General features: G+C 47.7%; 11 non-coding genes across 11 annotated transcripts; all 11 read left to right on the forward strand.

Moving 5' to 3' along the window:
• The first annotated feature begins 1,394 nt into the window (after positions 1–1,394).
• TRNAT-UGU (transfer RNA threonine (anticodon UGU)) lies at positions 1,395–1,466 on the forward strand. Its single transcript has one exon. It is a non-coding gene; the product is annotated as a tRNA-Thr (tRNA).
• Positions 1,467–9,271: 7,805 nt separating this feature from the next.
• TRNAT-UGU (transfer RNA threonine (anticodon UGU)) lies at positions 9,272–9,343 on the forward strand. The gene has a single exon. It is a non-coding gene; the product is annotated as a tRNA-Thr (tRNA).
• A 147-nt stretch (positions 9,344–9,490) lies between these two features.
• Positions 9,491–9,562, forward strand: TRNAT-UGU (transfer RNA threonine (anticodon UGU)). The gene has a single exon. It is a non-coding gene; the product is annotated as a tRNA-Thr (tRNA).
• A 4,830-nt stretch (positions 9,563–14,392) lies between these two features.
• On the forward strand, positions 14,393–14,464 carry TRNAT-UGU (transfer RNA threonine (anticodon UGU)). The gene has a single exon. It is a non-coding gene; the product is annotated as a tRNA-Thr (tRNA).
• Positions 14,465–14,609: 145 nt separating this feature from the next.
• On the forward strand, positions 14,610–14,681 carry TRNAT-UGU (transfer RNA threonine (anticodon UGU)). Its single transcript has one exon. It is a non-coding gene; the product is annotated as a tRNA-Thr (tRNA).
• A 142-nt stretch (positions 14,682–14,823) lies between these two features.
• On the forward strand, positions 14,824–14,895 carry TRNAT-UGU (transfer RNA threonine (anticodon UGU)). Its single transcript has one exon. It is a non-coding gene; the product is annotated as a tRNA-Thr (tRNA).
• A 142-nt stretch (positions 14,896–15,037) lies between these two features.
• Positions 15,038–15,109, forward strand: TRNAT-UGU (transfer RNA threonine (anticodon UGU)). Its single transcript has one exon. It is a non-coding gene; the product is annotated as a tRNA-Thr (tRNA).
• Positions 15,110–15,251: 142 nt separating this feature from the next.
• Positions 15,252–15,323, forward strand: TRNAT-UGU (transfer RNA threonine (anticodon UGU)). Its single transcript has one exon. It is a non-coding gene; the product is annotated as a tRNA-Thr (tRNA).
• A 142-nt stretch (positions 15,324–15,465) lies between these two features.
• Positions 15,466–15,537, forward strand: TRNAT-UGU (transfer RNA threonine (anticodon UGU)). Its single transcript has one exon. It is a non-coding gene; the product is annotated as a tRNA-Thr (tRNA).
• A 142-nt stretch (positions 15,538–15,679) lies between these two features.
• On the forward strand, positions 15,680–15,751 carry TRNAT-UGU (transfer RNA threonine (anticodon UGU)). The gene has a single exon. It is a non-coding gene; the product is annotated as a tRNA-Thr (tRNA).
• A 142-nt stretch (positions 15,752–15,893) lies between these two features.
• Positions 15,894–15,965, forward strand: TRNAT-UGU (transfer RNA threonine (anticodon UGU)). Its single transcript has one exon. It is a non-coding gene; the product is annotated as a tRNA-Thr (tRNA).
• Positions 15,966–16,050: the final 85 nt, after the last annotated feature.

The following is a 16,050-nucleotide window of genomic DNA, read 5'->3' on the forward strand; positions in this document are numbered from 1 at the left end:
AACTTTTGGCGTATGCTGATGACATAGCCGTATTCTGTTAAGATCGTGAGAGTGTGTTAGAAGTGGTCAACCTTGCTAAGGCTTTCTGTAAGCTGACGGGCTCAGAGATAAACTGGGAAAAGAGTTGGTATATGGCACGGTAACTGGGAGATCAAGCCAGAAAGGTTTGCTTGTACAACAAGGACAGGCACACCTCCGACGTATATTGGTGTGCCTTTCGAGCACTATCAGGAACCCGCAAGGTACTGGAGCGATGCAGCGGAGAAAATGAAGGAGAGGACGGGAAACTGGAACGGTCGCGGCCTTTCAGTGTTTGCACGTGCCTCTGCTTGCAATTTGTTTTTGATAGCTAAAGTTTTGTATGTGTTGCAAGTGCTGTTTATGGCCCGCGCAAATGTGCAGAAAATGCATTGGGTTTTTGCTGCGGTTATATGGGGCTCAACATGGGAGAGGGTTAGTCGTACCAACCTCTTCCGCTCAGTCCGCGATGGAGGCCTAGGTCTTTCTCATTTGTTTATCAGGCAGACTGTGTCGCGTTTCTTTTTCCTGCGTGACCAAAGCGACAGTTTTTTGCGCACAGTCATACAAGTTCGACTTGCGAAAGCGCTTCCTGAATTTATTGTGACTACAAGTGATATAATATGTCACCTTGTGGCTGGTTACATTCATGAAGTTGTTTCCTTCCGCATGTTGCATGAAAGGTTTTCAATGGATTACCTATGTTCTGTCACGAAGAAGAAATTGTACGCGGACTTAATAGGAAATCAACTGCCGACACCATTGTACAGGTCTGTTTACTGTGGGTGCCCAGGAAAGGACGTTTTAAAACGGGTTAAAAAAATGCCGGTAAGGCCTTCTGTCGAATCCTTTTTCTTTAAGCTGCACACGAACACACTCCCCGTAAAAGGGTGGCTAGATCAGAAAGGGATATTTGTACCCTGGACATAAACTGCTTACTCTGCAAAAAACCAGAAACTATTGAACACATATTTATTGACTGTAGGGACCCTATGATCCACTGGGACGTTCTGCAGCGAACTCTTAAACAACTACCAATAATGCCATACGTGATTCGGTTTCTCCCAGTGAAGTATGATGAAGGCATTCCCTTTAATATGTTGATGCTACTGGGCCTCCACAGTCTGTGGCAAACCCGAATGGCAGTCCGCCATGCAGATGTTACTGTTCACTCTGTAGGCTAAAACTTTATCCAGCATATGATCTGCATGAGAGAAGTCTATCAGGCATTACCTGACCCCCCTGAGTGGATTAATGTATTAGACGATTTGATGTGCCTGAAGAAATTTCAACTGAACTTTTCCAACCGAAGACAGGCTGGTGTGTTTTGTCTGTATATTGAATGTCATGATACCGGTAAGAAATAAAAAAAAAGCGCCGCTATAGCTCAATGGCAGAGCACTGGTCTTGTAAATCAGCGGTCGTGAGTTCGATCCTCACTGGTGGCTGATGCCTTTCAACATTTTTTTTCTTTTGTTAGGTAAAAATGAGTACACTAGTTAATGCGACGAGATAGACATCATTAGACACGACGCTGCGACAGGCGCGAATACTTCCTCGTATGCTTGCTCCGGAGGGGGTAGCTGTAAGAAGCGCCGCTATAGCTCAGTTCTTTTCCTGTTCTTTTCCACCAAAACCCACAAGCCTGAATGCCCGCTCCGTGTGATAGTCTCAGAGAGGGGTACTTGGCAGAAGTGCCTCGCTGAATTCATTAAGCGGCAACTCGCCGAAATCTCTGTTGACGATCCTTTCCAGGTAAAAAATTCGAACCAAGTAACTGACTTCCTGACGACGCACAATGCTGATGAACTTTTAGCTTTTTCTATTGACGTGAAAGACTTGTACTATTCGATTCCCCATGACGAACTGTTAACTAGTGTCAGTGAATGCATTGACCGACATGGCGTGGTTGCCTTTCAAAACGCGTCCGGTATCTCTGTAGCAAGATTTCTGCATCCGCTTTCCTTGTACCTGCAATCAACTTTCACTGAGTGGAACTCTTCCATCTTCATTAAAAAAAAAACGGCATATGCATAGGCTCCTGTATCGCTCCCATACTCAGTGACATTTATCTCGCCAGATGCGACCGCGCTCTCAACGAACTCCTTGGGAAAACTAAGGTCGTAAAAACATTTAGATTTGTCGACGACTACCTTGTTATTGTCAAGTGCTCTGGACTGTAGTTTGAAACGGAGGTGTTTCGTAGTCTGTCCATTTTTTCTGACACTCTCTTCCCCCTTGAGATCACTTATGAAACTCCTGTTCACAACCACATCAAGTTTCTAGACCTTGGCCTGTACTTCACTCCTAGCCGCGTTTGATGGGCTTTCGAACCCCGAGGTAACAAGCCCCTTCTTCCCTATGGTTCTTGCCATTCCAAGCTCATTAAGAGGGGTATCTTAGGATCCTGTTTGAACAGCTCATTAACAAAATCCTGCCACCACAGACTGCATTCCAGCGTTTCACACCAGGTAAAAAGATTGCTTTCGGCAGGGTACCCACTAGAACTTATCACGTCAGTAGCTGAGGCGGCCCTAAAGAAAAGCAAGTCAGAACCAGCTACACGAGACGACCAGGGATCGGATAACAACCGCAAACGTGTCGCTTTGATTCCATATCTACATGGAATTTCACACTCCCTGAAAAAAAGTGGGAAAAAAGCAGGTGTCGATGTTGTGTTTTCCGCGCCTGATCGTCTGGCCGGTTTGTGCCGATCTGTTAATGAGTTCAAAGGAAAAGTGGCGAAGTGCACAACTAAGCACCAGTCACGCTTCGTCCCTTGTGATAAGGGGGTTGTTTCTAACATCCCTCTGCCCTGTGGAGGGCAGTACGTTGGACAGACGGGACGTTGCATAAATAAAAGGCTGACCGAACACAGCTATAAGGTGTCAAAAGTAGTTCCAGGTCATCTCGGCATTCATTGCCGGGATTGTGAATGGGCAAAAAAAGAGAAAAAAACAGTGCGTACCGCTATATCATGAAACCAAGGTCATTGCCAAAAATCGGGAAAAAACTGCGAAGGAAATTATCGAGGCATACAACATATTCAAGCAGGGAAATGCATGTATAAGTACCCCTTCGCTAACACTTCTGCAAAAAGAGCTGTCACTCCTGGGGGTTGATAATCTCTGCTGATTTCTAGCGTGCTTATGTTGCTGTTGTCACATTTATGTTTTGTTTTTGGTTTTTTTTGCACTTTGTAAACCTTTCCCTCATTGCCGACATCTATGTATTTATACCTGTGTGATCAGCAATAAACCCTCAGTTGTTAGTCAGCGCCGTGTCGTTCGCTTTCTTGTCTTTTGTGCTCTTCTTTGTTCGCGCTGTTTATTCAAGATGCTTAACCATCTAGCCCGCCAAAACGTGTTAATGGTCTTGTAAACCTGCGGTCGTGAGTTCGGTCCTCACTGGCAGCTGATGCCTTTCAACATTTTTTTCTTTTGTTAGGTAAAAATGAATACACTAGTTAATGCGACGAGATAGACATCCATAGACACGACGTTGCGACAGGCGCGATTACTTCCTCGCATGCTTGCTCCGGAGGGGGTAGCTGTAAGAAGCGCCGCTATACCTCAGGGATTCCACTTCCGGCCACTGACCGTGACGGACGTGAAATGACGAGCTCTGTGAGAGCGGCTTCAGCGGCCATGCCCGGCCGCGGAAACAGGTCTTTTGCTTCTGCTTTGTCGTCAGGATCTGAGTACCAGGTTGTGTTGCCGAGTCTGCCTACCGGGAGTTTTGTGGTGAACACCGTATTTTTGCACGCTGATGTCAGGGCCCACCCATACCGGGTGGAAGAATTTCGTGATGCGCTCGCTCAGCTATCGCTCTTGCGGAAGTGGTCGCCCTTGGCGCGTATCGCATGAATCATGTCTGGGCGGTCACTTTCAGAGACGACGAAACGCTGAAGAAGATTGTCAGTGCCAGAGAGCTGAAAGTGAAAAGTGCCCGGGGTCCTGTGATCGACCCCGCTAACCAGGACGTACTAATGAAGCTGCACTGGCTGCTTCACAGTGTTCCGGACGAAGATGTGCGGCTTGCCTTCGCACCATTTGGACAGGAGACGGACGTGTCGAGGGAGCGGTGGCGCGTACACGGGCTGTCTGACAAGGGCTCAACGACGAGGCTCGAGACTTTGAGGTTGAACGCCAGCGTGAAGCTGGACGACCTGCCCCATCAAGTGAGCGTCGCTGGCGAGCTGGCGCTCGTGGTCGTTCCGGGCACGCTCCCCGTCCCGCTCTGCCTCCGATGCCGGGGCACAGGACATATCCGTCATGAGTGCCGGATCCCACGGGGTGGTTCCTGCCGTCGGTTCGGGCTTGAGGAAGAGCAGTGCGCTCGTACTTACGCCAACGTCACCGGGTGGATGAGCAGCGAGGACAGCTCGGAGGTGATCATGGATGAAGCCAACGCGGAGGAAGCATCGAAAGCGCAAGTAAGCCAGCGACTCAAGTATCCACGTTGACGCCTCCCCAGACGGATTAACCGGAGATGCTACCCAAAGCCACTGCAGCAACCGGATAGCTGGTTGGAGCTCCCGTAGTCACTACACCAGTCGCCAGCATGCCGAGAGTTGAGACATAAACTCCTGTGGACTCTTCGGAGAGCGTCACCCAACCTTCGGCGGAACCCATGGACGTTTTGTCAGCCGCAACCAACAGCGCGGCCGGAAAACGTACGCACGATGAAGCCGGTTGTAGTGCGCCTAAACTGGACGCCAGTGGTGGAGAAGAGCCTCCGACCAAAGCGCCAGGTATGAGGCGTTCGACCTTAAAGCCGCGGCCAAACGTGCCGGTTGGCTCACGGCAGGCGGGTGAACCGCCTCCATTGCTTTTTTTTTTGTTTGTCGCTGAGCTTGCTTTGGGGTGTGTGTGTGTGGGGGGGGGCGGTAGATATGTGTATGTCACATATATTATGGAGCCTAAATTAAATTTTAAAGGAAAGAGGTGTGAAGAAGACAACGTGGATTAACCGAAGAATAAAGAAAATGAAGAAGCATTCGGTGAGGTGGAGAGAGATGATTGGTGGAGAAGAGAAGAAGACGACGACAAGGCTTAGGTGTGCTAATGCGAAGGCTATAAAAGGGCGAGTGAGAGCGAGGCACGGGAGGGGGAGAAGCAGAGGCTCCGGCGGGTCAGGGACACATCGGCTGGAAGAGAGCGACGCCGGCTACTGCTCCGGTGAGCTCACGTTCTACGACTTCGCATCGTGGACTGCCTGCCGTGCCTGAGCCCGTTCCGGGGAGTCAACGGAGGACGCTACCACCCGCTACGGCCAGGGGTGTCTCCAGCGCTGTTTCCACCCATCCGGGTGGTGCCCCCAACGCCAACAACACCGGAATCACCTCCACGGGCGCTTGGACGGTGAGCTTGTACTACGCAGCCAGCGACGCCAGCCCAAGCACGTCGAACGCCGCCTCGACGCCGCCTACTGGATCCATACAACGCCGCAGCCACACCGAACCAACCGTGAGCACGAACGCCGACCGCTAATAATAGAACGCTAACAGTAGACGCTGGTATCAGTGTGGCCGGGTCGTGTGTATTTATGGTCTTTGTGTTTTGTGTTTGTTAGTTTTCTGTTCTAGTGTGTGTGTCACGTAGGGTGTATTTAATGTGCGTTTGTGTGGGCACACCTGTCGCCTAGTCCATTCTTTCGGTCCGAGTTTTCTCCGGAGAAATCCGTGGCAGTGTAATACGAAGGTAGATACCATAGAATAAGGCACCCTTTATTTTCTAAATGGCAGCTAACCTACGCGAAGTGCTACGAAGTGCTACGTGTAGCCACCTTAAACGACAGAGGCCTCGGAGCGAGAAGGCGACAGTGCCTGCTCAGTCGGCTTCTTCTTGAGAACGACCATCACGTAACCGCAATCCAGGAAACAAAAATTGAAAGCCAAGAAGCGACTGATCGATTGGTGTCTACCTTTCGTGCGCACTTTGATGTGTGCGTGTGTCATTCTGCAGGTGCCTCAGGTGGTTGCATTGTCTTTATTATAAACAACAAAGGCATAACTACGCAGTCGCTCTTTTCGTGTGAAAGCGGTCGTCTCCTGGTTGCCGATTTCTTGTACCGTGACCTGCCTTTTCGAGTGATTTGTGTGTATGCACCAAATGTAGAAATGGAACGCAAATTGTTTTTTGAGCGAATTGAGTGGTTTTCAAAATGCGACAAGATTGTTATGTTCTTAGGAGATATGAACAGTGTTTGTCAGGCTGTCGACCGGGCCAAGCATTCGGCCGTACGTGATAACAGTGCAGAATTCTTGAATGCTCTGGCCAGTGACTATTGTTTAGAGGATGTAGGAAGTGTTTGACTGGCCCGCGTCCTCAGTACACGCACTTTCAGGGAGATAGCCATGCTCGACTGGACCAGATATATGTGCCCACAGATTTTGTTCCTTTGTGCACCTCGTACGAAGTCAAACCGGTGCCTTTAGCGACCATTGCCTAGTGGTTGCAAACTTTGGCAGTAGTCGCTTTAAAAAGCACTTTAATTGGGCTTTATGTAAACTCAATATAAGGTTGTTGGAGCAAGAAGGCTTTGTCAGTGGATTAGGAAAAGAGCTAGAAAACCTGCTCATGAAGCAGCCGTCAAGTTACGCTGTTAAGTGGAAAGAATTTAGGCAGGTTGTCAAAATGAGGGCAAATGAAACAAGCAGCGTTATACGATTTGAAGAAAAACAGAAGGAAACCCAGCTCCGTGAGCACCTTGCGCTTCTCATTACTGTAGAAAACACTCAGCCAGGAACTTTTTTTAAAGAAATAAGAAATACAAAAGCGCAGTTGGAAAAAATAGATACAGATAAGCACTGCGCAGCGATGGTGCGCGCGCGCGCCGAGAAACTGTGGGCAGGTGAACTGCCAACAAAGTGCGCATTAGGCGATGAAAAAAGATACGCCTGCCAAAAAGAAATACCCCAGATACAAAACGGCGACGAGGTGTCGGCCGATAACGATATTATCAAGCGCGTAGTCAGAGATCATTTCAACGACATGCTGGGTCCCACGCGAAGGGTGGAGGCAGGTTTCCGAAAAGAATTTTATCGCTTATGCCAAGGCTCGACGATGAAGTCAGGACTCATCTTGAACAGCCAATATCCGTTAAAAAGTTAGAGGAAGCAATATGTCAACTGCCATTGGGTAAAGCACCCGGCCGTGATGGTTTAGGAGCCGCCTTTTACAAACATTTCACGACAGAGACTGCGCAGATTTTGATGAAAGTTCTTGTTGAAGCATATGAGAAAAAACGTACGCCATTGTCTTTCACAACATCGCACATTCTACTCATACCGCAGTTCTCTGAGCCAGAAAAATGCCTCACCAACGTAGACTATAAGATATTCATGAAGTTTCTGGCAAAGAGAATTCAGGGTGTCATAACAATGTTAGTGGGGAGTCATCAAAATTGCGGTATCAAGGGTCGGAGCATCGCCACTAATATACACACAGCGCTAAGTGTTCTTGAATGTTGCGACGCACTTGGCGACAGGGTTGCAATGATGCAGCTAGATCTCGCAAAGGCTTTTGACCGTGTGTCACATGATGTTCTCTTCAGCCTGCTAGATCATGCTAATGTGGGCTTTGTAATATCGGATGGCGAACGAATGGCGTACGAAAACTGCACAACGCGCGTCATTGTTAATGGGGAACTCACTGAAAGCCTGCACGTACACTCTTCAGTGAGGCAGGGATGTCCATTGTCACCTCTCTTGTTCGCAGTCTATCTCGAGCCCCTCTGTCTGGCTATACAAAAATCTCACCGTATAACTGGCTTCAGGTTACTGTCAGCTCAAGTGAAAATCTTTGCTTACGCCGACGACATCGCTGTGTTCTGCTCAAGTATACAGAGTATCTGTGAAGCCACGGCGGTCGTTGAGGAGTTTTGCAAATGCATCGGGGCGCAAATAAATTGGGAGAAGAGTTATGGATTCTGGCATGGTGACTGGGAGGTAACGCCAGACTACTACCCTCGACTTCGATGGGCCACTACTCCGAAGACGTATCTTGGCGTGCCGCTGCATTGTTATAGCAGACCCGAACCATACTGGAGTGAACAGGCGGCAATGGCACAGGAAAAGGCCAGTGCGTGGCAGGGGCGGCAACTATCAATGTTTTCGCGCTCCACCGTGTGTAACCTGTTTCTAGTCTCCAAGATATGGTATGTCTTGAATGTGTTGGGCGCCACGCGGATCGGTATTCAAAAGATTCACAGGGTTTTTGCCGTTTTTATTTGGGCGTCGACTTGGGAAAGGACCAGTCGAACAAACTTATTCATGCCCGTGAAGAGAGTAGGTCTCGGTCTGGCTCATTTATTAGTACGACAAATTGTGTCTCGCTTTATGTTTCTTCGCGACCAGAACGACACTTTTCTTTGCACTGTTACGCAAGTTCGTTTATGTCGATTGCTACCAGAATTTGTAGTATGCTCGGCTGAAGAAACGCAAGTTCGTTTATGTCGATTGCTACCAGAATTTGTAGTATGCTATTATGAATTTGAAGAAATGCGTGGTACCGTGAGAGGTTACCTGCGCGAAGTTGTACTTGCGTACAGGATGTTACAGGTGCGCTTTTCAATGCAGTACCTCTCCAACGTCACTAGAAAAAATTTGTACAAAGATCTAATAGAAACAATGTTCTCTGTACCCATTTACCGTTTGTCATATTGTGGAGGCCCAGGAGCATATGTGCTCAAAAGGGTCAAAAGAATACCAGTGTATCCATCTTTAAAAACTTTCTTCGTTAAACTTCACACAGGCACACTGTCAGTAAAAACAATGATGCATGATAAAGGCCTCATTGTCTCTGGGTCGACAGACATTTTGTGTAAAAAACCTGAAACAATAGACCACGTGTTTTTATATTGTTGGGATGGTATTTTTTCTGAGATGTGCTTTAAAGAACTTTAAAGAAAGACTTACCATTACATCCGCATGGCATCAGGTTTTTACCGGTAGGAAAACAGGACATCCCTTATGACACTGTTATGCTCCTCAGCCTCCACAGTTTATGAAAAACAAGGACACAATTCAACCATGCGGATGTACTTATGAGATCACCACGCGAGCATTTCATTCAAGGTGTCATAACACTGAGGGAAGTGTATCGGGCACTGCCTGATCAGCCATCATAGATAAATATGCTTGATGACTTGGTTGAACTGAAAAAATTTTAGGTCACCGTGTCAGTACAAGTGTTGCTGACATGTGTTTGTTTGTACTCGTTTTCAAAATGCTATAAAGAAAAAAAGAAGCGCCGCTATAGCTCAGTGGCAGAGCGCTGGTCTTGTAAACCAGCGGTCGTGAGTTCGATCCTCACTGGCGGCTGATGTTTTCAACATTGTTTTTTTCTTTTGTTAGGTAAAATTGAGTATACCAGTTAATGCGATGAGATAGACATCCATAGACACGACGCTGCGACAGGCGCGAGTGCTTCCTCGTATGCTAGCTCCGGAAGGGGTAGCTAAAAGAAGCGCCGCTATAGCTCAGTGGCAGAGCGCTGGTCTTGTAAACCAGCGGTCGTGAGTTCGATCCTCACTGGCGGCTGATGTCTTTCAACCTTTTTTCTTTTGTTAGGTAAAAATGAGTATACTAGTTAATGAGATGAGATAGACACGACGCTGCGACAGGCGCGAGTACTTCCTCGTATGCTAGCTCCGGAGGGGGTAGCTGTAAGAAGCGCCGCTTTAGCTCAGTGGTGGATTCCGCTTCCGGCCGCCGCAGCGTACGGACGTGTGATGGGAAGCTTTGAGCGCGCTTCGTTATCGGTCATGCCTGGCCGAGGTTTCAGTGGGCTATCGCTTAGTTTTATGTACGCTGCCTACGGGAGACGCGATGAAGACTATGGTTTTCCTTCACTGCGATATTGCCGGGCGGCCTTATCGCATACAGGAATTTCGAGAGCCATTGGAAACTGCCGGTGTTCTACCCTTCGTGGCTGGCATTGGGCTCTTTCAAATGTCGCATGTGTGGATGTTGAAGCTGAAAAATGCAGAAGCGAAAGAACGACTGCTGACAGAAGGAGCACTGGAAGTGAAAAACGCTATTGTGCAGTCATTGAGCCCAACAAACTTGAGTTCGCCTTCAGGGTGCACTGGGTGCCCTTCTATGTGTCGAATGAGTCTGTACAGAAGGCTTTTGAAGAGTTCGGAGAAGTGACAGATGTCACTCGTGAGCAGTGGAACAGTCCGGGTTTCGAAGACGCCGAGTCGACAACCCGGCTGGTGCGTATGGTTCTGAAGGATGGGCTCTCTATCGATGATTTACCCCACATGTTCAAGTTTTACGGAGGGCAAGTGTTAGTGGTGGTGCCTGGACGTCCACCAATATGCCTACGGTGCAAGAGGATGGCACATATTCGACGCGACTGCCGCACGCCGAGGTGCAGCTTGTGTCGGTCCTTCGGACACGAACGGGAAGGATGCGTCCGCACGTAGGCGCGTGTGGCCACGGGTACTGCTCCGCCGCAAGACGACGGAAGCGAGCTGCTTATGGACCAAGAGGAACTGGAGAACGCCGGAGCCCCGCCCCATTCAGGACTCAGCGACGGCCCTGCTTTCCAGAAGCCAGAGCTGCCTGCTGGCAACGAAAAGTCACAATGTGAACCCGCTGCAGAAACGCGACTGGCAAGAAGGCGGATGCTGCTGCGCCGCCAGAAGAGCCAACGAAGGGGGGCACTACAGGCGACCACGACTCCGAGGCGCCGATGGATGCGACAGTCGCTTCCATTAAGCGACCTCGTGACTACGAAAAGGCACCGGCTACGGACCGAGAGCTTCGTCGGCTAGAAAGGCATTGGAGAGGGGAGGGAGCCATGAAAGGCAAGTTAGCCTTGTCATGCTCCTCGTCGCTCACTTGCGACGAGAGACCGAAGAAGTGAGCGTTATAGCACTGTTTGTTTGCTGTGTGTACGCTATGGCTTACTTGAAGAAACCGCTAAAAGTTGGCACTCTGAACGTACGAGGACTTGCCTCGAAGCGTAAGCAAGTGCAGTTGAACCGACTGTTCGGCGAGTTAGATGTAGATATCGCGGCTATTCAAGAAACAAAAGTTGAGGATGAGCAGCAAACAGATAACATTGTGCTTGGGTTTCGGTCACGATTCAATGTTTGTGCAAGCCATGCGGCTGGATTGTCGGCAGGATGCTGTCTTTTCATGAAGAAAAACATAGGCATTGTAGAGGAACAAATAATAACTTGTGCAAGCGGGCGGTTTATCGTGTGTGACTTCACATACGAAACACTCGCGGTGAGGGTTGTGGTCCTGTATGCTCCTAGGATACAAAAGGAACGCCGCGGATTTTTTGAACAGTTAGGTTCGTTCCTTGAGTGCAGTAGAGTGCTCATATTATTGGGTGATTTCAATTGTGTTTTGGACCTTAAAGATCGTTCAAATGGAAAAAATGTAAAAGACCCGAGTGCTGATTTGTTGAAGAGTGTCCTGAACGAGTGCAGCTTAGAGAACGTAATGTACCTGACGAGAAGTCATAAACATGTGCATTTTACGCATTTTCAAGGAAGTAGCCACGCACGACTCGACAGAATATACGTGTCGCCGGAGTTGTCGCCTTCCTGTGAGCAGTATGAAGTGAAGCAAGTGTCCTTTAGTGACCACTGCCTAGTTACGGTAGCTTTGGGAGGAAGGAAGCAGCTTAAAACAAAAATAAAATGGGATATGTGGAAGCTAAACTCAAGGCTTATAGAAGACGACATATTTTTAAGAAAAGTCAAGGAAAGCATGGATATGTTTAATAATAGTGAAGCAGGATGTATTGAATCATGGGAACGCTTTAAGCAGGAGGTGAAAATTCATGCCATTGAGCGTTCAATCATATTAATGTATGAGGAAAAAAAGAAGAAAAGCAACTGCGAGAGCTTCTGGCAAATTTAGGGCGCGAAGAGGAACAAACGCCGGGCATGTTCATGCATGATATAAAGGGCGTCAAAGTTAGGCTAGAAGCTTTAGATGCTCAGAAGTACAGAGGGACAGCGATAAGAGCACGCACGGAAAAATGGCTTTCTGGCGAAACGCCAATAAAACGAGCGCTGTCAGATGAAAAGCGATACGCGCGCTCGAACGAGATCTCGGTTATCGAATACAAAGGGCAAATCCTGAGTGATCAAACTGGAATTTCGAGTGCGTTCGTGGAACATTACCGTGAGCTGTTTGCAAGCAAAGCACCAAGTGAAGAAGGGTTTCGGGAGACCTTTTTGCCACTTATGCCATTATTAGAAAATGAGATCACTGGATAACTACAGAAGGAATTAAGTATTGAGGAAATAGTGGCAGCAATTGTTGAACTGAATGCCGGAAAGTCGCCGGGACCTGACGGTTTGATTGCGACTTTTTATAAGAGCTTTAAATATGACCTTGCCACTATGCTTTATAAGCTTTTCAAGGAGGGCTTTGAGGTCGGTAGGCTGCCACCTTCGTTTAACAGTGCCCATACGGTCTTAATTCCTAAGGCAGATGACACAGCCAAACTGGTAAAGGTTACAGGATATAGACCGATTACGTTAACAAACGTTGATTATAAAATTTTGATGAAAGTGTTAGCTAAGCGATTGCAATACGTCATAAAGAATATTGTAGGACCTCACCAAACGTGTGGGATAAAACCCAGAAGCATATTTAAAATTATTCATGTAGCAAGCAGCGTGCTTGAGTGCTGCGATGCTCTGAATAAGAAAGGGGCTATGGTTCAAATTGACTTTGAAAAAGTGTTCGATCGCGTGTCTCATGAAATACTCTACTGTTTGTTGGAACATATTGGTATTGGTTCAGTTGTTATCAAAGGGATAAAAATGGCTTATGCATGTTGCTCGACACGCCTTATCATAAACAAACTGTTATCTGAAAGAATTAATGTAAGGGCATCTGTTCGACAAGGATGTCCGCTGTCCCCTCTCCTTTTTGCAATTTATTTGGAGCCTTTTTGCAGGATGATAAATGCGAGTGGGAACATCCGAAATTTTAGGTTGGCAGCGTGTGAGGTGAGAATACTGGCATACGCTGATGACGTAGCGCTCTTTTGTGAAGACCGCAAAAGTGTTGTAGAAGCCTTACATATAACTGAAAGGTTTTGCAGGCAAACTGGCAGCGCTGTTAATTTTGACAAATGTCTCGGAGTCTGGCATGGGCAATGGGACTTAGAGCCAGAAATGTTCTGCGGGTTCCGATGGGCTACAACTCCCGGAGTTTATTTGGGAGTCCCGCTGGACAAATATGGGGAGAATACCAGTTACTGGAATGAAAAAGCAGAAGAAATGCGGGAGAGGACGAAAGGGTGGATGGGCCGTAACCTTTCCATTTTCGCGCGTGCTACTGTAACACCTTTCTTGTTGCAAGGATCATGTATTTACTCCAAGTATTATATTGTGCACGAAGCAATATTCAAAGGTTTCATCGGGTTTTTGCTGTCTTTATTTGGGCGTCCAATTGGGAACGAAGTCACAGAGATAATCTCTTCCGGAGGGTAAAGGTCGGAGGACTGTCTCTTATGCATCTATATGTACGGCAGGTGGTTTTAAGATTTTGTTTCTTGCGTGACCAAGATGATGCCTTCTTATGAACATTTATACAAACCATGCTATCTAGTGCACTTCCAGAATTCAATGTCTCTTCGTGCAATGCTCGGAGGTACACAGTGTCTCGCTTCCTGCGAGAGGTGGTCTGGTCATTCAGGTTTTTGCAAGTGCGGTTTTCTCTAGAGCATGTATCGAGTGTAACGCCGAAGCGACTATACAAGGATCTTGTTGAGCAGTTGTTTCCAGCTCCACTGTACAGAACCTTATACTGTGAAGGCCCTGGAAAAGATGTTCTCAGGCGAGTTAAGAAGATGACTGTTACGCCTGGCGTTAAAACATTTTTTCACACTGCATACAGGAACCCTACCAGTAAAGACAAGGCTTGAGGAAAAGGGCCTTTTTATTCCTTGGGGCTCAATCTGTCTCTTGTGTAGAAAGCCAGAGACGGTAGAACACGTGTTCCTGGATTGTTGGGATGCGGTGTTCTACTGGGATGTTTTGCAAAGAACCCTAAAAAAGACTTGCCATTAACACCGCGCGGAATTCGGTACCTGACCACTGAAAGTGATGTTGCACAGTATGACCAGATTATGTTATTGGGCCTTCACAGCATTTGGAGGAGTAGAATGGCTTTTAGACATTGTGACTTGGATGCACGATCGGTATGTGATTATTTTGTCGAACATATGTATAAATTAAGAGAAGTCCTGAAGCAGCAGGACAATGCGGATGATGTATTGAGTCTGATGGACCAACTTGTAATGAAAGTCCATTAGACACGGTTGTCTGCCAGGGGGTATGACAACTACGATATTTTATTGATGTGTATATTCATGCAATCAAGAAAAAAGCCGCTATAGCTCAGTGGCAAAGCGCTGGTCTTGTAAACCAGCGGTCGTGAATTCGATCCTCACTGGCGGCTGATGTCTTTCAACATTTCTTTATTCTGTTAGGTAAAAATGAGTATACTAGTTAATGCGACGAGATAGACATCCATAGACACGACGCTGCGACAGGCGCGAGTACTTCCTCGTATGCTAGCTCCGGAGGGGGTAGCTGTAAGAAGCGCCGCTATAGCTCAGTGGCAGAGCGCTGGTCTTGTAAACCAGCGGTCGTGAGTTCGATCCTCACTGGCGGCTGATGTCTTTCGACATTTTATTTTGTTAGGTAAAAATGAGTGTACTAGTTAATGCGATGAGATAGACATCCATATACACGACGCTGCGACAGGCGCGAGTACATCCTCGTATGCTTGCTGCGGAGGGGCTAGCTGTAAGAAACGCCGCTATAGCTCAGTGGCAGAGCGCTGGTCTTGTAAACCAGCGGTCGTGAGCTCGATCCTCACTGGCGACTGATGTCTTTCAACATTTTATTTTGTTAGGTAAAAATGAGTATACTAGTTAATGCAATGAGATAGACATCCATAGACACGACGCTGCGACAGGCGCGAGTACATCCTCGTATGCTTGCTGCGGAGGGGCTAGCTGTAAGAAACGCCGCTATAGCTCAGTGGCAGAGCGCTGGTCTTGTAAACCAGCGGTCGTGAGTTCGATCCTCACTGGCGGCTGATGTCTTTCGACATTTTATTTTGTTAGGTTAAAATGAGTATACTAGTTAATGCAATGAGATAGACATCCATAGACACGACGCTGCGACAGGCGCGAGTACATCCTCGTATGCTTGCTGCGGAGGGGCTAGCTGTAAGAAACGCCGCTATAGCTCAGTGGCAGAGCGCTGGTCTTGTAAACCAGCGGTCGTGAGTTCGATCCTCACTGGCGACTGATGTCTTTCAACATTTTATTTTGTTAGGTTAAAATGAGTATACTAGTTAATGCAAGGAGATAGACATCCATAGACACGACGCTGCGACAGGCGCGAGTACATCCTCGTATGCTTGCTGCGGAGGGGCTAGCTGTAAGAAACGCCGCTATAGCTCAGTGGCAGAGCGCTGGTCTTGTAAACCAGCGGTCGTGAGTTCGATCCTCACTGGCGGCTGATGTCTTTCGACATTTTATTTTGTTAGGTAAAAATGAGTGTACTAGTTAATGCGATGAGATAGACATCCATATACACGACGCTGCGACAGGCGCGAGTACATCCTCGTATGCTTGCTGCGGAGGGGCTAGCTGTAAGAAACGCCGCTATAGCTCAGTGGCAGAGCGCTGGTCTTGTAAACCAGCGGTCGTGAGTTTGATCCTCACTGGCGGCTGATGTCTTTCGACATTTTATTTTGTTAGGTAAAAATGAGTGTACTAGTTAATGCGATGAGATAGACATCCATAGACACGACGCTGCGACAGGCGCGAGTACTTCCTCGTATGCTTGCTCCGGAGGGGGTAGCTGTAAGAAGCGCCGCTATAGCTCAGTGGCAGAGCGCTGTTCTTGTTAAACAGCGGTCGTGAGTTCGATCCTCACTGGCGGCTGATGTCTTTCAACATTTTTTTTGTTAGGTAAAAATGAGTATACTAGTTAATGCGATGAGATAGACATCCATAGACACGAAGCTGA

This window comes from Amblyomma americanum, chromosome 6 (genome assembly GCF_052857255.1).
Source record: "Amblyomma americanum isolate KBUSLIRL-KWMA chromosome 6, ASM5285725v1, whole genome shotgun sequence".
NCBI lineage: Eukaryota > Metazoa > Arthropoda > Arachnida > Ixodida > Ixodidae > Amblyomma > Amblyomma americanum.